The 22,128-nt window shown below is 37.7% G+C and overlaps 1 long non-coding RNA gene and 1 other non-coding gene across 2 annotated transcripts; both read right to left on the bottom strand.

The window, feature by feature from the left end:
* Window positions 1–8,414: 8,414 nt before the first annotated feature.
* Window positions 8,415–11,162, bottom strand: LOC146925542 (uncharacterized). The gene is made up of 2 exons (XR_015010609.1): window positions 10,543–11,162; window positions 8,415–8,680 (listed from the first exon to the last, which is right to left on the bottom strand). It is a non-coding gene; the product is annotated as an uncharacterized LOC146925542 (long non-coding RNA).
* A 2,234-nt stretch (window positions 11,163–13,396) lies between these two features.
* On the bottom strand, window positions 13,397–13,503 carry LOC146925541 (small nucleolar RNA R71). Its single transcript, XR_015013047.1, has one exon. It is a non-coding gene; the product is annotated as a small nucleolar RNA R71 (small nucleolar RNA).
* Window positions 13,504–22,128: the final 8,625 nt, after the last annotated feature.

Genomic DNA, 22,128 nt, shown 5'->3' with positions numbered 1-22,128 from the left:
TCCCTATCACCTCTCAAGAAGCTATAGTTTTGTTGGAATCTCTTTCTCTCTTCACCAATCTTTCATGACACTCCATCCTCACATGGTAAGTTCCCAACTTGTTCCTTTATGGTCACTTAAGATTAAGGAAGTGTGTATTGTGTTTGATTCTTCTATTTCTCCTTTTGAAGAAGAGATTGGAAAACTAGGGTTTGATGTATGGTGAAGATGGTTTCTAAATTGGTACAAGGTATGGCCTCCACATGATCAAGGTAATAATATTAAGTTTGAGTGGATTAATATCTCTATCCTTCCTTACCAAGAATTCCTTTTGATTTCAAGTTTTGAATATGTGTTTGATGGTAATGTTGGAGTATGGTTTTGAGCTTGGAATGGTGTCTTGGTTTGCAAGAAAAGGATGACAAGTTTGAATGGTTTGAGCAAGGAAGCAAAAAGGGAGAAAAGCTAGGGTTTTGGCTTGAATGGGCTTGGAACTTTGTGATGCTTCAAGAACTTGATTAGGTGAGTTCCATAGATAGATTTCCCACCCTTTGGGATTATGTTTATGTCATGCTAGAATGTTATGAAAACTATGAAATTCTAGGGTTTTTATCTAGTGTTATGTTGCCCTTTTCTTTGTTATGCTTGCTATGCTTGTGAATGCTTGCTTCCAGACTGTTTTTCAGGTTTCCTATGACCACTAGAGATGTCATATGCCTTGGGACACTTAGTGATGATGATTTTTGGCTTAAAACTACTTTTGTGCAGGTCCTGAACAGCACTAACTCGCCACTGCGAGTACAGAGCTCGCGAGGCGAGCAGGAAGAGTCGAATGGGGGTGGTTGCTCGCCACTGCGAGTAGCTACTCGCCACTGCGAGTAAGCTTGCTCGCGAGGCGAGTGAATGGTGGCTGCTGCCCTGTTCGCTCGTCTCGCCTGTTTGTCATGCTCCGGTTCGGCTTTCTCTCACGTAAACTTTTATAAATGTAAAACCTTCATAACTAAACCCCAATGCATAGGTTTTTCAATTAAATCTCTTGCGAGGGCAAGTATTTAACAAGGTAGTAAAACATAACATATGAGAGAAATATGTCATGAATGGGGTAGTAAGATATACTTGAAGCAAGGGAAACTAGAGCCTCGACTTAGTCGTCGAGAACTAGATAGTTAGCAAGAATCCCTAGATGATAAGACGCGAAGCATGTTATCTTCGCACATGATTAAGGATAAGATAGTAAGCATGTTAAGTTGTGGTTTGATTAGTCAATCACTCCACCATGATTAGTTATGTATATGAACAAGTAAGAGTTTACCACTAATCGGTTCGATTAAGGTTCCGAGGTAAACGATCAAGTATGTACATGTTTAATTTATGTATACGACAAGACCATGACTAATAAGTAGGTGGCATGTCTCTTGCTATCCACATCAGGGGGATACATGAGGTTCTCGATCTAAGGGGAACGATTCAAGCCGTAAGGGACCCGCATGTCACTGAAATAAGCAAGACGTAGGTGCTCGTGTCTCTTGTTATCCACGCTAGGGGGATACGGGAGGTTCTCGACCTAAGGGGAACGGTTTAAGCCGCAAGGGACCCGCACAACACCGAGGGAGTCCGATGTACGTACATCGGTCATGTATGGGATTGATCTCGGGGTTACTCCACCCGGGACTATCCGTAAAATGAACCAAGATAATTGTTTGTTCAACGCTAACATAATAATTAATGAACTTAGATACGTTTATGTATGATATGATTATGATTATGTTATGCCCATGATTATGCAAGAGTGAATCCATGCAAGTTTATGTTTAAGAATAAGAGCATTAGATGCTACATGATAAGTACAAGGCATGGAATAGAACAAGTAAAGAACATGATACCGATGACGATCTTAGGTTTCCCCTAATCGTCCGGTTTAGAATCGTGCCATGATTATGTTATGTTTAGGCCTTGGTACATAGAGTGTATTCTTGGCAATGCGGTTTTAGACTTCCCCTCGACCGCCATGACACGTATAGGAAGTGAAGCCTATAACAAGTTAAGATAAAACTATGACGGCTCTAGTATGCACTACCGTCTAAGTATGCAAGTCCCCACACACGTATAATCAACCGTCAGGTTGTAATGTAGACACGTGGTGACCGTAGGTTTCCCCTCGAGGTTGCCTATAGCCTAGGATTTAGGGGAACTCACTGAGACATTATGTCTCATCCCAATCCTTATTTGTTTCAGATATCAAGGTGGACGTCAAGGTATTAGCCGGATGGACTTTCAGCAAGAGCTCGTTCGTACCCGGAGCATGGAGAATATGGATTTCAAGGATGTACTAAAGTTATATAGATAAGATATGTTGTATTTGTTATTGCACGAACGCGTTTTGTTGTATGTAAATTCATTCGAAATTTTCATGTTGTATATTTTAATGTATCCAGTACTAAATTAAACGCACGTGCTAGACTTTCTAGATACGTCTAGTATGGGTGTTACATTTGGTATCAAAGCAGGTCGATTCAGACCGTGCCTTGGGTCATTAAATTACAACTAAGGTAGTGGGACCATTGGGTTCCAGGTAAATGTTCTATTTGTTGATGTTAGTTGAGCCTGATCAACTCAATTTAGCATTCAACAATTAGAATGGATGCCTGAGAGCTGAATAGGACCCATGAGGAATGAAGTATGTGATAAAGAAGTTTGATCGTGCCAAAAGGTGGCCGGTGAACTATTCAAGTAGAAGTTTGAATCCTCCGGGAATATCAGGTCATGTTAAGAATGAACGTTCCGACAATGTCGGGTAAGAGTTGTTGTTGGAACGGGTTTATGATATTCTGGAATGTCAGTATAAGGTTACAAGATAGTGAGAAGTCGACATAAGTTGACGGAGTCAGCGGGTTCTCAGGAATAGCAATATGTAAATGAAGTTAAGAACATGAAGGTTTGTCAAGTTGCGTAAGTGGCAACGTAAAGAAGTAAGCTATTCGTAGTGGAGGAAATTAAGGATTCAAGAGAAAGTTTTATGTAATCAGGATTAAGGCATAGATTTCCGACGTGCCAAGAATTGTGTCGAAAAAAAAGTTGATGTTGTCATGCATATGTTATAGAATATTTCATGATGCTAGGAATGAATGATGAGCATTGGTTACTTGAAAAAAAAAAATATTTTCATGCAAAGAATGTTCTAAAAAATAGAGTTGGAGAATCTCACCAGTAGCAAGCCTGGGACGAAAATTTCCGTTTTTATGAAATCTACCAATTCGTTCCTATGGTTTGCAATGACTAGTGGGGAGATTTCTTCACAATAACGTTCCTATGGTTTTTATGAAATCTACCAATTCGTTGTGTGGTTTCTCTTTATCCAAATTGTCGATCTACATCAACGTAGGCTCCCACAGAAAGCCCAACGGTGGTATCACATCCGGGTTCGACGTTGTGGGGGATCGAGAGTTGTTCTTGGTGGTGGACTACAGACACAAAGATCCTAACACTTAATGGAGAGATGTTAATGTCTCAAGTGTGAGTTAAAATTCTGTATTGTATGCAAAGATGTGAGAAACATATAAGTGAAATGACTCATAGCCTTAAGACTTTGAAAGAAGATAGGATGTGAATCTCACTTCTGTGATTGATCTTAGCCTAATGTGATAATACAATCCATTGTAGGATCCTAGCCTAATGTGATGATTCGTTTCGTTATTTTTTGAGTGTCATTTGTTTAATTTTTCATCTTAAATTTTAGTTTTTGAATGTGATTAGCTTTCATGCACAAAAAATATAACCTTTGTCATTTCAAATTCCTTCACTTATGGTATTTCATGGGATCTTGCAATGGAAAAATGTATATGTATGATGAGTTGACAAAATACATATTCGTTAGACATTTTAAATAGATGTACATATTTTCAATAAATCTAATATTTTGGTAGCATAATTGCCCAGTAATATTCAACTTCTTCAACAAATCCATAAAATCACCAGCAATTCATTATGTTTCCTATGCTCTCACGAATAAAACGCACACTCCTTATTTTTTTTTCTCTTTTCATTTCTATCAAGTTCAAATTCATTTTTAATCTTCTTTTCTTTTATAATTTACTTTAGGCTAAAATGCACTTTTCCCCCCTTAACTTTCAAAAAGTTGCGATTTTGGCCCCCTAAGTATGAAAACTACAATTTTGGCCCCCCATGTTTAGGGAAATATGCTCTTTTAACCCCCTAACATAAGGGAAATATGTCTTTTGACCCCTTATCTTTTCAAAATGTTGCGATTATGGGCCCTTATCTTTTAACCCCCCTTATCTTTTTTTGGACACGTGTCGTCTTCTCGTCAGTTTTCAAAGTTAGGGGACCAAAATTGTAGTTTTCAAAGTTAGGGGGCCAAAATCGCAACTTTTTGAAAGATAGGGGGGAAAAGTGCACTTTAGCCTTTACTTTATCTCTTCTCATGAAAGAAAGAAACAAACACCCCTCTATGAAACTGCCGCCAACCCACTTTTTTTTGCCATGTCGTATCTCTGACCTTATGTGATATCTCACCAGATCACATACATAATAGTCTCACACTTAAGGGAGAGATGTTTATGTTTCATATGTGAGTTAAACTTGTGTGCAATAATATACATTGAGTAACATATAAGCAAGAAGAACAATATACCTAATGTCTTAAGATTTTACGCAAAGATGTGATGTCAATCTCACTTGTGGAGTTTCTCATAGTCAAATGTGATGGTCCAACCCATTGTAGACTCCCTCAGAACTCTAAACATTATAGTGAGTTAAACTTGTGTGCAATAATATACATTGAGTAACGTATAAGCGAGAAGAACAATATACCTAATGTCTTAAGATTTTACGCGAAGATGTGCTGTCAATATCACTTGTGGAGTTTCTCATAGTCAAATGTGATGGTCCAACCCATTGTAGACTCCCTCAGAACTCTAAACATTAATTTTTTTTTTTTTAGTTTTTGAATTTCATTTGTTTAACTTTTTATATCAAGTATAAGTTTTTGGATGTCATTTGCTTTCATACAATTTTTTTATCCAATCAATATTATATCAAATACCTCCATATTTGGTCTTTGGGTGAACGAACATGCGAATGGAAAAATACGAATGTGTTATTCTGAATTGAAAAAGTACATGATTATTAAACATTTTATAAAGATGTGGCATTTTTTTAACCGAGTCTATTTTTTGGTGAAATATTTACTCTTAAATTTCCAACACTTTTTAACTGACCCATAAAATTGTCAGTAACTCGCTATATTTCCGATACTTCCATGGACAAAACACACTATTTTTTTCCCTTATCATTTCTTTCATGTTCAAATTTCTTTTCATATTCTAATTTAATATTATTGTTGCTAAATTTATTTCTCTCGTTTCATGAAAGATGGGAACACAAACTTCCCTCCGCAAAAACACCATTAATCCATTTTTTTTAACCATGTTGTGCCTTCGCCTAACCTTATTTGACTATCAACAAATTACAGACGCATTGAGTCTCACACTTTAGAGATATATGTTCATGTGTAAATTGTGACTTAAAGTTCCACATTATTGGATGCCAAAGTAGACGTTGAGAAACATATAAGTAAGATGACCAATACACCTAATGCCTTAAGGTTTTGGATAATGATGTGATGTCAATCACAATTGTGTGGTTTCACTTAGCCTAATGTGATAGTCCAACCTACTGTAGACACCCTTAGAATTCTCAACATTACGATAAACGGTTTCGTTAGTTTTGGGATGCCAATTATTTAATTTTAATATCAAATTTATGTTTTTGGGTGTTGTTCACTTTCATGCAATATTTTTTAATCAATCTCTAAGATATTAAATTCCTTATCCTTTGATCTTTGGTGGAATTTAACCATAGATAAACACTTAAGTGTGATGCTGAGTTAACAAAATATGTGCTTAGTAAATTCTTTATATGTTGTTGCGTTTTTTTACCCGAATCTAATTTTTTGGTAAATTAGTTTTTTTAACGCAATCTAACTTTTTGGTAAATTAATTACACAAAAATCTTCAACTCCTTCAACAATTTCATAAAATCACTTGCAACTTACTTCGTTCTTTATAACCTCATGGACAAAATACACAATTCTTATTTTTTTAACCGGTATCAGTTCTCTCAACCTCAAATTTATTTTTCATCTTCTAATTTCTTTGATCTCTTCTCATGAAATAAAGGAACAAAAACACACTTTTGGTAAATTACCATTAATCTACCTTTTTGATCATGTTGTACATCGGTTGACCTTATTTGGCTATGTCACGTAATTACGGACACAGAGAATGTCACACTTGAGGGAGATATGTTATCGTGTAAAATAAGAGTTAAAGTTCTACAATGAAAGGAATAGTAGATATTGAATAAGATATAAGTGAGATGACTCACAAACGTGTGCCTAAATAATTTGGGAGAAATTGTGGTGTCGATATCATTTGTCTAGTTTCTTTTAGCCTAATGCAAAAATATAACCCAATGTAGGTTACACTTGCAGTCCCGAAATTATGATGATTTGTTTTGTTAGCTTTTGAATGTCATTTGTTTAATTTTTTTTATGTTAAATATTATATTTTGGAAGTCGTTCGCTTTCATGCAATTTTTATTTGTCAAGGCGATAATTTTTTTTTTATTTAACCTCTATTATTTTAAGTTCCTTCACTTTTAGTCTTTAGTGGGATATGACAAAGGAAAAACGTTTATGTGTTATGCTGAGTTGAAAAATACATGTTTATTGTACATTTTAAATTGATGTGACATTTTTAGTGAGTCTAATATTTTTGGTAGAATAATTACTCAGCAATATCCAACTCCTTCAACAAACTCATAAAACTACCCACAACTCACTCGTTTTCCTTGTCATTTCTTTCTAGTTCGAATAATTTTTCTAATTTAATTTCTCTCTTCTCATAAAATAAATGAGAAAAAAAAAACACATCTCTATGAAACCACCACCAAGCCACCTTTTTTACCATGTTGTGCCTCTGGCCTTATTTGACTATTTCATCATATCATAGACATAGAGAGTCTCACGTTTAAGGGAGAAATGCTAATTTGTCATGTGTTAGTAAAAATTCTATATTGCCAGCAAGATTTGATATTTATGAACATATAAATGAGATGAGTAATATACATATTTTTTTAAGGTTTTGGATGAAGATGTGGGGTTTCTCATTTTGAAACACAATACCTTGGTATATGGTCCTCATCAATATTATTGGACATCCAACTTTAAATCTTAATTTGTGGTTTGAAATATGCAACTGTATCATTCAAGAACTCAATTGAATACCATTTGCTTTGTAGCTTTTTATTTTGGTCAGATTGACAAACCAAATCAAAGCTAATATTTTCCTTCTCGTTTTCTGGAAACAACGATAGAATAATATTGTTAAAGTGCTCAAATGGGTCCAAAGTTTGAGCAAGTATCCCTCGCTCTTGATTTTTTTGGAGATCTATATATTTTCCAAATTGTAACATCCCAGACTGCTTACAGGATTGCCGACTATCCCCACAAACCAACACGAGTCTTTGCAGCATGCTTTGTCCTCACTCACATGCTTACCGGGAAACTTCCCGGTAGGTCACCCATCCTAGTACTACTCCAAGCCAAGCACGCTTAACTATGGAGTTCCTATGGATTGAGCTCCCGAAAAGAAGATGCATCTTGTTGATATGGGTAGTACCTAACAATTCTTATAAGCCTTCCTTCAACCATGTAGTCCCATACCTACACGGCCTCCGGATCCCTCTCATTCCGATGTGTTTCGGTTCCTACTATTGTCGTGGGGGTCCCTTGCGGCTTAAACCGTTCCCCTTAGGTCGGGAACCTTTTGTATCCACCTAGCGGGATATCGAAAGCCACGACGTGGGTGTTACATGCCCACCAGCTTCCGCCTGGTTCGTCCCCGAACCACACCGTACTGGGAGAGGTCTGCTCTGATACCAACTGTAACATCCCAGACTGCTTACAGGATTGCCGACTATCCCCACAAACCAACACGAGTCTTTGCAGCATGCTTTGTCCTCACTCACATGCTTACCGGGAAACTTCCCGGTAGGTCACCCATCCTAGTACTACTCCAAGCCAAGCACGCTTAACTATGGAGTTCCTATGGATTGAGCTCCCGAAAAGAAGATGCATCTTGTTGATATGGGTAGTACCTAACAATTCTTATAAGCCTTCCTTCAACCATGTAGTTCCATACCTACACGGCCTCCGGATCCCTCTCATTCCGATGTGTTTCGGTTCCTACTATTGTCGTGGGGGTCCCTTGCGGCTTAAACCGTTCCCCTTAGGTCGGGAACCTTTCGTATCCACCTAGCGGGATATCGAAAGCCACGACGTGGGTGTTACATGCCCACCAGCTTCCGCCTGGTTCGTCCCCGAACCACACCGTACTGGGAGAGGTCTGCTCTGATACCAAATGTAACACCCATACTAGACGTATCTAGAAAGTCTAGCATGTGTTTTTATTTAGTACTGGATACATTAAAAATTTACAACAATACAACCACGAATGAATATATATATACAACCAAATGCGTTCGTACACAATAATACAACTCAACTTTTCTAAAGTATAATAGATGCATCCTTGAATATCCACATTGTCCTGCAGCGGTACGAACGAACACTTGTCGCAACATCCATTCGGCTACTAGCTTGCTAATCCAACCTGTTTATCTGAAACAAAAAAAGGATTGGGGTGAGACATAATGTCTCAGTGAGTTCCCCTAAATCCTAGGCTATAGGCAACCTCAGGGGAAACCTACGGTCACCACGTGTCTACGTTACAACCTGACGGTTGATTATACGTGTGTGGGAACTTGCATACTTAGACGGTCGTGCATACTAGGGCCGTCATAGTCTTATCTCACGTGTTATAGGCTTCACTTCCTATACGTGTCATGGCGGTCAAGGGGAATCTAAAGCCGCAATGCCAAGAATACGCTCTACGTATCAAGGCCTAAACATACTATAATCATGACACAATTCTAAACCGGACGGTTAGGGGAAACCTAAGACCGTCATCGGCATATCTTTCTCTATTTGCTCTAATGCATAATACGATGTTTCTAACAACGTATCTTATCTTGCTATCATGCTAGTTTCTACGATCTACGTCTATGTTCTACTATTCTTGACGATCTACGTCAAGGCTCTACTAATTCTTGACGATCTACGTCAAGGCTCTATGACATGACATAATATATCTAATAAATATGCACAGTCAGATTCATTCATAAAGTTAGCGTTTAACAATCAAACATTATCTGAGTTCATTTTACGGAAAGCCCCGAGTGGAGTAACCCCGAGCGCATTCCCTATCTATCCGATGGAAACCTATCTAAGGTATAACCAACGGCACTCCTGCAGTGACGTGCGGGATCCTTACGGCTAACCCCGTTTCTCCTAATGGAAACCTCTTGAACCAACCTAGTGTGGACACAAGAGACACGACCACTACCTCTTACTTACTAAGTGACATGCGGGTTCCTTACGGCTAACCCCGTTTCACCTAATGGAAACCTCTTGAACCAACCTAGTGTGGACACAAGAGACATGGCACCTTAACTTAAAAGTCTTGGTTTAAATATATGCATGAGTATTAAATCTATACTAGCTATCTCTTTTACCCCGGATGTCTATACGATCCGACTAGAGGTAAACTATGTGCTTGCTTAACCTTCTATGTGAAGTGATATCTAATCAATTCACGTCTTGCCATACTCGTATGACACTTAGCTCTTATGCGAAGATAATATTCTATATCACTTCGCGTCTATTCAAACATACTACTCATGTCTAGCATTCTATTCTCTTCTAACTATTCTAGTTCTTGACAAGCTATGTCAAGGCTCTACTTTCATCCCATGCCTAGTTCTTTGCTACCCGAATAATTCGGCTAAAACTCTCTTGAGCCATCCTTGTAATACATGCTAAGATTGCCATGATTAATGATGCAAGGATCAATTGACGATGCGTGCAAAGTTTCATTAATTACTAGAGACCGAAAATGCCATAAACCCAAGTTTCAAGCCGTTTATAAATTCTATGATTTGATAAAGCCAAACTTGTTCCAGTAGAAAAATAAGTGAAAACAGTGAAAGAACACTTCGAAACGATCGCTACGGACCCCCACACGACTGCCCCCAAGCACCCGAACGCAGAACAACGCGGAGGTTGTCCTGTCTGGGGCGCCTGGCGCCAGGAGTGGGGCGCCTAGCGCTGGCTCCCTGTGTGTGGGCGCCTAGCGCCCTTATACAGGCGCAGCGCTGCGATTGTTGCGTTTTCGGTGTTTTCGGCTACGGGTTTTCGCCATTTTCGACCCAAAACTCGTCCAATTCGACCCTGTAATGCATCAAACTCATACAACAACATGTATAGCATCATTTAAACATAACTCATGGCAATTTTTAACATATAATCAACTAGAATTGGCTTGGGGTACTAAAGTTTCATAAAAAACTAAACTTAACATAAATCATTATCCTTCACAAGATTAAACAATCCCCAAAGGTGGGTAATCTATCTATGGAACTCACCTAGATAGGATTGCACTTGATTTCCAAAGCCTCCAAGTCCTAAGCTTCAAGAATGCCAAAACCCTTGCTCTTGGTTCAACACAAATCCATGGATTTAGCTCATCAATCCCACTTCCTCCATCTTTCTCTTTGTTTCTTGATCATAAAGAACCACATCATGCACAAAATCATGCTTCTACTTCCATCATAACCAATACCCTAACCTCTTGAGGTTCTCTTGGACAAAAGAAAGAGTAGTGGTAACAATCCAAACCAAGCTTCCATTCTTCACTATGATCTTGAAGAATCCTTGCTCAAGTATGTATAAAGATGGAATCAAATTCTTGGTTGGCAAGGAGAAGAGAGGAGGGCGTGAAAGAGGAGAGAAGGAGGAGAAGAATTTCTTGCCAAAACCTAGAGAGAGAATGAAGAGTGGAAAGTGAGATATTTTGAGCCAAAATCAAATAAATATCTCTTAAACGTGCAATTACTAAATTGCCCTTGCTCCAAGCGTGTTTAATACGACACTGATACTTAACTCGTATTAAGCTGACATCCCATAAAATATTTCCATCACACTTATTTTCCATGAACTTAATTCCTCTGGCACGATCGACTGGTAATATTCTGATACTGACAGGCGGGATATTACACAAATTATTTGGATAAACAAAGTCAATAAAGGAACACAATGAATAAGTTTGATCTAACCCGCTTGTTTTGGCCTGGGACTACTTTTAAGGTCTCGTGTTTGATTCTCTCTGCTGCCTTCATATCAATTTTAAGGTCTCGTATTTTCTTTTCAAATCCATATATCAATGCTTCATTGATTTTCAATGGAATATTGAAGGATGAACCGGTTGTACGAACACCTGAAATTAACATGTAAGCTATGACCCTAGGAAAAAATGGTCAAATTGATAATAGATTAGAGCCTCATAAGTATGTGGATAGTAGTTCAATTTCTGCCTCATGTGTATGGAAAATATTCGGCTGAGATGAGAGAACTCGTCTTATGTATCCCACTGGTTTTCTGATGACATCTTGTCATTACGTAATATTAGGGACTTATTGTGACATTTTGATAGAGTTCTCATGCAATTTATACTGTTCTGGAGTGCAAAAAGCTTAAAATTTGAAGTCTGTTCGAAGGAAATCGCGCCACGCCAATTTCAAGCCGTGCTGCGATTTTTGAAGCAAAATTACACACTTCCTGTAAAGAGGAAATCGCGGCACGCCATAATACAAGGCGCGGCGCGATTTTGATGGGTCAGGCCCATGACTTCTATAAATACTGCACTCAATCTGAAGAACAAGGGTTACGATTTTTGGAGAGCAAAGTGCGATTTTGAGACATCAGAGACGGCTAGAAGGGCGATTTCTTCAACCTTTTACCAATTCATGTATGTTTTAATTATTTCATTGATTATGCTATTTGTAAACTCAATTATGAGTAGCTAAATCTCTTAGAGATTAGATCCGAGATGAATCTTTGTAACCCTAATTGACACATGTTGCTGTGAAACTCTATTTTGTTTATGAATTCAATTCTAGTTTATTCAATTCAATTGTTCTTAATGCTTTTTATATCTTGATCACATATAACTTGATTTCGTAAGAATGAATGACCACTGACCATGGCTTTTAACTTAGACCTAATTGAATTGTTCTAATAAACAGGGTTAGTCTAGGAATAGATAATCGTTTGTTAGTGATAATAGGTTAACGTTCGGTAAAACCTTCAAGAATTATTAGACCACCTAAGGAATTAGGGGTTGTAGTTTAAGAAGAGGGTCCTAACTCAAGGGATTGATTTGGGCTATTTTGTTAATCATCGTAAATTAGAAAAGGATTCATAACAAATAGGTGCAGTAGACCAATTAGGGGAACTTAGAGGATTCGACGGATCTGATCTCATCTTTCTCTCATATTTTCTTAATCAAATCTATTTTCTTTTATTTGATTTCATAAAATCAAACCAAATCTACTGCCTAGTGGCAAAACAAAATAAACTTTATACATCCTAATTATATAACGCAATTGAATTATTGAAGTTAAAAACAGTCCTCGTGGGATCGATATTTTTACTACTTCGATAGTATTTGGTGCACTTGCCAGAGACCTATCAAGTTTTTGGCGCCGTTGCCGGGGACTGTTGAATTATTACAACAAGGCAATTACGTTATAATTTAGGGTTTTTGCAATTTACTTTTCTGTTTTTAATTTTTATTTTTCTGTTTTCATATTCACTTGATTACTTTGCGTTGTGCAGTGCTACTAAGGTATTTTGCTGTTTATGCGAGGTAAACAGAGCTCGGACGACTTAGAGTACGATCCGGAAATTGAAAGAACTGCTAGAGCACTTCGGAAAGCTGTCCGATCGCAAAGGTTAGCTCAATCTGTTCCCCCGGGTGTTCGAGAACAAGTACCGGAGCAACTCTCAAGTGAATCTGAAACAATCTCTTCTCCTAAATCTGCAACTATGGAAGGAGAAGGAGTTGTACCACCGAGACCTAAGCTAGGAGACTACGGGTTAGCCACTCATCGCGGTCAACTGACCCACACTTTTCAACCAGCTAACCCTGTAGCTTTCGACATCAAGACAACTGTCCTCAACGGTTTGAGGGACAAGCAATTCGATGGGACTGAAGCTATGAGTCCTCATGAACACTTGAGCCGTTTTGCTGAATCCTGCGAGTTTTGTGTGCAACCAGCCACCGTGACTGAAGCACAAAAGAAGCTAAGGCTATTTCCTTTCACCTTGACGGGAAGAGCAAAAGATTGGTTGCTAACAATTCCAAACGGGACTGTCCAAACATGGGAAGAGTTAGAGCTGAAGTTCTTGGAGAAATACTTCCCTATGTCTAAGTATTGGGACAAGAAGATGGAGATCTCTAACTTCAAGCAAGGAGAAGGTGAATCATTGTATGATGCTTGGGAGCGATTCAATTTGCTTCTCAAGAGATGCCCTAATCATGAATTCACCGAGAAGCAATACCTCCAAATCTTCACTGAGGGGGTAACACCAAACACTCGAATGTTCTTAGATGCTTCCGCGGGAGGTAGTCTCAAGAGCAAAACTGATCATGAAGTCCAAGCTTTGATAGAAAACATGGCTGGAAATGAGTATCGTGCTGAAGCTAAGAAGAAAGAAAGAGGAGTGTTTGGGGTGAGTGAACAAACTGCTATCCTTGCGAACCAAGCAGCTATGAACAAACAAATCGAAGCTCTAACTAAGGAGTTTCAAGGCTTCACTTTGGCCCATAAACAACAACAAGTAGCTGCAATCAAGTGTGACTTATGTGGTGAAGAACATCCCAACGGTGAATGTGTTCCAGAAGGGTCAAATGAAGAAGCTAACTTCATGGGAGGTTATCAAAGGCAGAATCAATACTACAATTCAGGCATCAACAAGCATCCCAATCTAAGCTACTCAAATAACAATGCTTTGAACTCTCAGATGCTCACTCCTCCTCAACAACAACAAAGGAAGCCATCAGCTCTTGAGGAAACTATGATGAACTTCATGAAGATGACTCAAGGCAACTTTGAAGAGATGAAGAAGAGTCAAGAAGCTGAAAGAAAGAACAATGAAGCTTCTAGGAAGCTGCTTGAAACTCAACTGGGGCAATTAGCTAAGCAATTGGCTGAACAAAGTAAAGGCGGATTCTCAGGTAACACTAAAGATAACCCTAAGAATGAGTCTTGTAATGCTATTGAATTGAGGAGCAAAAAGGTTTTGACACCTTTAGTTCCAAAAGCTCCAAAGAAGGTTGATGATGTAGTTGAGGTAGAGGAGGATGATGTAGTTGAAAAAAATGATGAGGGTGGAGTTGAAAAAGAAAATGATCATGGAGTAGTTGAAAACGAAAGGAAGAAAAAAATAGAGGGAGAAAAAAGTGAGAAGTTAATTGATAAAGATTCAATCTTGAGGAAGTCGAAGAGTCAAATTTTGAAAGATGGAGACAAACCACAGGTTATTCCATCATATGTGAAGCTTCCATACCCTCACCTTTCAAAGAAGAAAGAAAAGGATGAAGGCCAATTCAAGAAGTTCATGCAACTTTTCTCACAACTTCAGGTGAATATTCCTTTCGGCGAAGCTCTTGATCAAATGCCGTTATATGCTAAGTTCATGAAAGACTTATTGACTAAACGAAGGAAGCCTAAGGATGATGAGAACATAGCACTTTCTGAAAATTGTAGTGCTATTCTTCAAAAGAAGCTGCCACCTAAGTTGAAGGATCCTGGTGCTTTCACTATCCCTTGTTCCATTGGACCGGTAGACATTGGAAGAGCTTTATGTGACTTGGGAGCAAGTATAAATCTGATGCCTCTTTCAATGATGAAGAAGCTTAAGTGTGGGGAACCAAAACCAACAAGAATGACCATTACTTTAGCTGATCGGTCAATCTCTTATCCTTTCGGTATACTTGAAGATGTGCTAGTCAAGGTTAATGACTTGGTATTTCCAGCAGATTTTGTGGTCCTAGACATGGCTGAAGATGAAGACATGCCACTCATTCTAGGAAGACCTTTCCTTGCAACTGGTCGTGCTTTGATTGATGTTGAACGTGGAGAGCTAATGTTGAGGTTTCATAAGGAGCAGGTAGTCTTCAATATCTTTGAGGCAATGAAGCACCAAGATAAGAATCCCAAGTGTTACCGGATTGACGTTGTGGAAGAAACAGTCGAAGATAAAACCCTTGAATCTCAACCTATTCAATCTAAGGAGGTGGAAAGTGTGGAATCTATAGATAGACCAGAAGTGATTGAAGATGTTGGAATGATAGAGGGTGTTAAGCAACTGGAAGTAAGCAAAGAACAGATGCAACAACAATCATCAGGAGACATCCGTGACAACAAGTATGGGGGATTGACAACTGGTAAAAATGAAATAAAGACTACTACCACTGGTCCAGGTGGTAAATTGGCTTATAAGAGGATTCCCTGTGGGATGCGTAATGGGCCGGCTGCTTTTCAATGGTGTATGCTTTCAACTCTCTCTGATACTTTAGAAAGAATTAGGAGGTACTGTGACGAAGGGTTGGCAAGAAACAAGCCTGTTGATGAAGCTGTGAACCTAAGGAAGTCTGGTGCACAAGGAACTTTCAAGGGTAAGGAACAAAAGCTGAAACGGTACCGTAAAGGAGGACTCCCAAACAATGAAGAGGGAGCCACATCAAATGATCCTTAGGGATAGTTATCAGTCAAGCTAGTGACGGTAAAGAAGCGCTGAGTGGGAGGCAACCCACTATTTATTTTTCAGGTATGATTTTATTGCTTTCAAAAAATAAAAACACAAAAATATTTTTCTTTTCTTTTAACACAAGGCAGGAAAGTTTAAAAATTTGTTCAAAATATACCTCTTGCCAAGAAAATCATGCAAGGTACTGATGTCTTGCATGATTCTCTCCTCAAAAATTTTCAGAACTTAAAGGAACTCAGGCATTTTTTTTTTTTTTTTCAAGAAAACAATTTTTTTTGGCCTGAGGAAGCAAAACACACTACCTGTTTCATAAAAATCGCGCCGCTCTGTGCAAATTGGCGTGCCGCGATTTTTAAGAACAGGAGAACACTTTCCCTGTTTTAAAGAAATCGCGCCGCGCCTTGTAATTGGCCGCAGCGCGATTTTGCTTGAAAGATTCATGACCGTTGCAAAAACTAGCCGTTACAAACCCACCAAACTTCTCAACCGTTAAAAACTAGCCGTTACTAGCCGTTGCAACACAAAATCGCGCCGCGCCTTGCTTTTTGGCGTGCCGCGATTTTGCCCAAACAGGCCTATAAAATCCTTCACTGTTCATCATCATTTTCATTCCATTCTTCCTACCTTTCTCTACCAAAACTTCCCTAAACTTCCATTCACGAATTCTCTTCATCTTCATCTCAATATTCACTTCCTAACCATCATCAAACCAACATTCCAATCACAAATTCATCAATCCAAACCACCATCAAACCACAATCATTCCAAACCTTCCCAAACTTCACAAAACTTCCCTTTCACCATCTTCCTAACCCACAAATGGCCTCAAACCAAAGAAACACCCGCTCAAAGAAAACTACCAACCCCAAACCATCCACAAGCAAATCCAAACGCCCTCGTGCCGCATCCGAACCACCCGAAAACGCCATCCATTTCATCAATGACCAAGCCCAAGAGTTCCATCAATCTATGAAGAGTTTCGAAGTTATAGGGGAGAGGAAGTTTGATTTCACAAAACTAGTGAAATATCCTTTCTTTGAGTCTGAATTAAGAAGGAGGGGGTGGACGAGATTGAATGAGATGATCGACGAGGCAAACAACAAGACGGTGATCGTCGAATTCTTTGCAAATGCAAGGGTGTCCGATACACCCTTTCAATCTTTTGTTCGAGGAAAGTACATTGATTTCAGCCCGGATGCTCTCAACGCATGGCTGAATGTTCAAGCACCGGAGGAGTGTTGGGTAGAAAAATTGAGGAGGGAAAGATTTGCCATTACGGAGGATACCTTTGATGAGATCATCACCACCATGTGTAGGCCTGGGTCGACTTGGAAAAAGTCCCGGATGCTTACTTATGCGGAGATGCTGCCGGTACCCAAGGCGTGGGTATCATATGTGGTCCAGACTCTTGAGAGTGCATCTTGCACTTCTGAAATTCCTCTCAAGAGGGTGCTTGCTGCCTATGCCATCATCAAGGGGCACCCTATAGATATTGGCCGCCTCTTGGCCAATAGTCTTCATGATCTAGCAACCGGGAACACCACACAATTGGGACATGGAAGCTTAATTAATTGGTTGTGTGAGCAACAGTTGGTGCCGGCTTATGATAGTGATCTCAACACAAGCAATATGAAGCCGATCACCGACTCGGTCATGGATGGGTTTGTGAAGAAGTATGAAGGCTATATGAAGGAGAGAGAGAGGGAGGCAGCAAGGCAACAACGAATGGAGCAAGGAGGGAGTAGTAGCCAAGGGGGTTATGCTCCTCTTCATCCAAAGCTTGAGGAATTCATGCATGTGCAAGCTAATTGGATGAATGAGACTTCGGACCAGCTGTGGGTGAACCGTCCTAGGTTCTCAGCTGCGTTTGCTGCGGAGGCTCAATTGCATATGGGTCCGATTAGTGGGTCTTATGAGAGGTTTGGAGGCTCCCGTGAGCGCATGGAGAAATATTTTACACATCAAGAAGAGTATGGGCTGCGCATGAGGAGGGAAATCACTGATGATTTCAATACCACCGAGCAAGATCAAGGGGATGGCATCTTTGAAGGATTGAGGACACCGGGGGCTGGACACTCGGATGATGATCAGGACATGGGCTGATCTACTGATGGATTAGCATTTTCTGCTTTGTATTTTATTTTCAGTTATTTTTCTTTTGATGTATTTTTTTTATTTTCTTTTTAATGTCGAAGTCCATTGAACTTATTTCCCTATTGTAATTGCTCCTGCACTTGTTTATTATTAATGAATTTGTTTTGTTTCATGTGACCTATTCCAGTTTAGTAACAGTTGTTTGATGAAACGGTATTCCAAAAGTTCTAAAGGAGGGGTGACTTGATTCAAAGGCGAAGTGTACGGCGTTGCTAGGTAGTCACATACTCCCAGAAATCTCAGCCATAAGGTTCATTGCCAAATTTGTTTTTCAATTTACTTATATTTAGATTAGTTTTCCATGCAACTACATTTCTAGAACTTGCATTGTTTCTCTATTATTGATTGGTCTTTGTCAATTACACACTGAGGCAAAAGTGCTTGGTCCTGTGAGCCTTTTTGAAGCCTACCCTGATATTAATTGAATTTATCCTTTCTTAACCAATTGTGAGCCGGTAGGATTAGAACTTTTTGTTCGGTGACAAACTACATTACAAACCTAGAGACTTTTAGGATTTGTCCCTTAATGAATTTCTGAGTTAAGGCATTGTAGAATGTTGCTAAAAATTAAGTTTGGGGTTGCTATTGGAATTTGCAACCAACTAAGTTTGGGGTGGGGGTACTAGAGAATAAGAGAACAAAAAAATGAAAGAAATATGAAATTGTCATGCAATATATACACAAAAATGGTGTATCAAAAAAAAAAAAATTGAATGATGAAAAAGGGACAAAACATTGAAAATCCGAGTAACTTCAAACTCGAGAGTCCCTAAATGTTAAAAATATTCTCTAGTACATGTGCATTGATTGTATTCCCACAAGGTGAATGAATGAAGGATTGAATTTTGTGCTTTAATTTCCGTAGGAATGCCTAACTCAAATTTTGTGTAGCCTACTTATCCAAATATATCCCACCTTTCACCTAAGCCCCGTTATAACCCTAAAGACCTCAAAAGTGTGTAATGATATTGACTTTGATTGATGTTTAGAAACTTTTCAAGCGTATGGTAATATGTAGACCTGCATGTCGACTGGTAGAACCCTGTTTCAATTTGATGCGAGGAGTTGTGAATTGGTGGATGCAAACAAGTCAAACTAGCTCATCTTTAGCTAGAAGGAGAATGAACTTTTGGGTACTATCGTTTTGTCAGGTAACTGTTATTTTACTGTCGTTTGTCACTGTTGCAAGCAAATTCCTTGAGGACAAGGAATGGTTTAAGTTTGGGGTTGTGATGACATCTTGTCATTACGTAATATTAGGGACTTATTGTGACATTTTGATAGAGTTCTCATGCAATTTATACTGTTCTGGAGTGCAAAAAGCTTAAAATTTGAAGTCTGTTCGAAGGAAATCGCGCCACGCCAATTTCAAGCCGTGCTGCGATTTTTGAAGCAAAATTACACACTTCCTGTAAAGAGGAAATCGCGACACGCCATAATACAAGGCGCGGCGCGATTTTGATGGGTCAGGCCCATGACTTCTATAAATACTGCACTCAATCTGAAGAACAAGGGTTACGATTTTTGGAGAGCAAAGTGCGATTTTGAGACATCAGAGACGGCTAGAAGGGCGATTTCTTCAACCTTTTACCAATTCATGTATGTTTTAATTATTTCATTGATTATGCTATTTGTAAACTCAATTATGAGTAGCTAAATCTCTTAGAGATTAGATCCGAGATGAATCTTTGTAACCCTAATTGACACATGTTGCTGTGAAACTCTATTTTGTTTATGAATTCAATTCTAGTTTATTCAATTCAATTGTTCTTAATGCTTTTTATATCTTGATCACATATAACTTGATTTCGTGAGAATGAATGACCACTGACCATGGCTTTTAACTTAGACCTAATTGAATTGTTCTAATAAACAGGGTTAGTCTAGGAATAGATAATCGTTTGTTAGTGATAATAGGTTAACGTTCGGTAAAACCTTCAAGAATTATTAGACCACCTAAGGAATTAGGGGTTGTAGTTTAAGAAGAGGGTCCTAACTCAAGGGATTGATTAGGGCTATTTTGTTAATCATCGTAAATTAGAAAAGGATTCATAACAAATAGGTGCAGTAGACCAATTAGGGGAACTTAGAGGATTCGACGGATCTGATCTCATCTTTCTCTCATATTTTCTTAATCAAATCTATTTTCTTTTATTTGATTTCATAAAATCAAACCAAATCTACTGCCTAGTGGCAAAACAAAATAAACTTTATACATCCTAATTATATAACGCAATTGAATTATTGAAGTTAAAAACAGTCCTCGTGGGATCGATATTTTTACTACTTCGATAGTATTTGGTGCACTTGCCAGAGACCTATCATTTTCCAACTAAGATTTGTCACTGCTAAGCGGGGATGTAAGCTTTATACCAATTTCATGATAACTCGAAAAAATATCAAATATAAAATTAGTTACCAAACTTAATTGATACATTTAATTAGTATATCTAATAAACATTAAAAATCAATATTATTATTAATAATAATAATAATAATAATAATAATAATAATAATATAATAATAACAATAATATTTAAAAATTGATAATTTCAGCAAGCATTTATTTTGTATTATTTTCGACCAAAAATTTTCATCAATAAGTTAATCGATTGTTAGAGCATCCACAATGGACCTCTCCTTTTGGTTGCTTAAATGAGTCTCTATGTACATGTCACTTGCTCTTATAATTAATACTTAATAAGATTTAATCTTTCAAACTCTAGGAGTATATATGTTACCAGAATAACTCAAGGACTTTCTCTTAGTTCGTTCCTTTTATTTTTCTTTTGGTTTTCTTTACTTTTTATTTTCTTGTTATTTACTTCTTTCTTGGTTTGGTGTTTGCCCCTCAGCTTTTTGCTTAGCTTTATTGAGAAGGTTTTGGTCCATCCCCCAACTCCTTTTGTTCTTGTTTCCTTTTATTTATGCATTTATAAAGTGATGCAACTGGTTCATAATTGAACCCCATTTAACTAAAAAAGTAAAAAATCTCTCAAACTCAACACTTCAAAAAATATTAAATGGGTCTTGGTAATAAATAATTGTTGTGCATTTTATATTAAATGTGTAGTTTTTTAGTAAATAATAGTTGTTTTCAATAAGAAGTTATTACTTTCAGTTGCTTTAACATGTGCAATATTGCATCTAAAAACCCATAGGTCTAGCCACTGTATATGTTCTACACCTAATTTTCTAGTTCTATCTAGTGGAGGTTCGGTTTAAAATTAACATAAAAAAAAATACACATTTGTTGGCTAGTGCCCCTTTTAAAATAGATATATTTTGATTAATGTGTATATACACTCTTTACAACTTTGTTTGTATGAGAGGTAGTACAATACTTATATTATTGAGTAAACGTGTTTTATTCAAAATATTGATTTTTATAATGATTTTTTTAAATTACCATTTACATGCTCTTCAAAGTCAAATGAGGTTTGGGTTTTATCATTTTTTAAAAGTGAAAACGAACCAAACTGAATCGATGGTGTACGGTTTGGTTCGACCAAAACTGCATTTAAATAAAAGAGGAATTCCCTCAAAAAAAATAAAAGTGGAATTTTTTTTTCCTTCAAATGTTAGTATTTATTTAATACTGAAAATAAAATATATGAAATTCCGTGAGAACACATAATTCAGAAATAAAGTTGCAATAAAAATTTAGATTTTTTTTTTTAGCAAAATTCAGAAATAATCATAGTAATAAAATTCAGAAAAACTTTTGCAACGTAAGAATCTAGAATATGTCAAAAAAGAAACTTAAGAATCCAGAAGAGAAGCTGCAACGAAGAAAAATGAAACCCTAATTCAAAATTCTTATAATGTAACACTAATCCAAACAACACAAAGAAGAAAAATAAACAAAAGCCTTAAAAAGACTAAAATACACACTTATTACATATGATTCGTGGTATAAAATGAGTAAATGACAAATTACCAAAAAAACTAAAGTTTGGCCCTGACAGTTAATATAGGATGCGCGACCTTGAACTGAATATATAGATAGGAAACTACTTTGTTCTCAATATTATAAAGGTCTCTGCAAAATAATGAACACATTGTAAACAAAACCGATAAAAGAAATTTCAATAATGTTGAGTTTCCTCCCAATTAGAAGAAACACAACCAGACTGGAAGGAATTAAAGTCGATTAAACTGAGATATACATTAGTTATAAATCCGATAAGTTCTTTGTAAATTTGAGGAACATTGAGTAGAAATTTAATGAATAAGATCATATC

This window comes from Medicago sativa, chromosome 5, assembly GCF_051527215.1.
Source record: "Medicago sativa cultivar Bolivia chromosome 5, Bolivia_mono, whole genome shotgun sequence".
NCBI lineage: Eukaryota > Viridiplantae > Streptophyta > Magnoliopsida > Fabales > Fabaceae > Medicago > Medicago sativa.
This window is presented reverse-complemented; position numbering and strand designations above follow the sequence as displayed.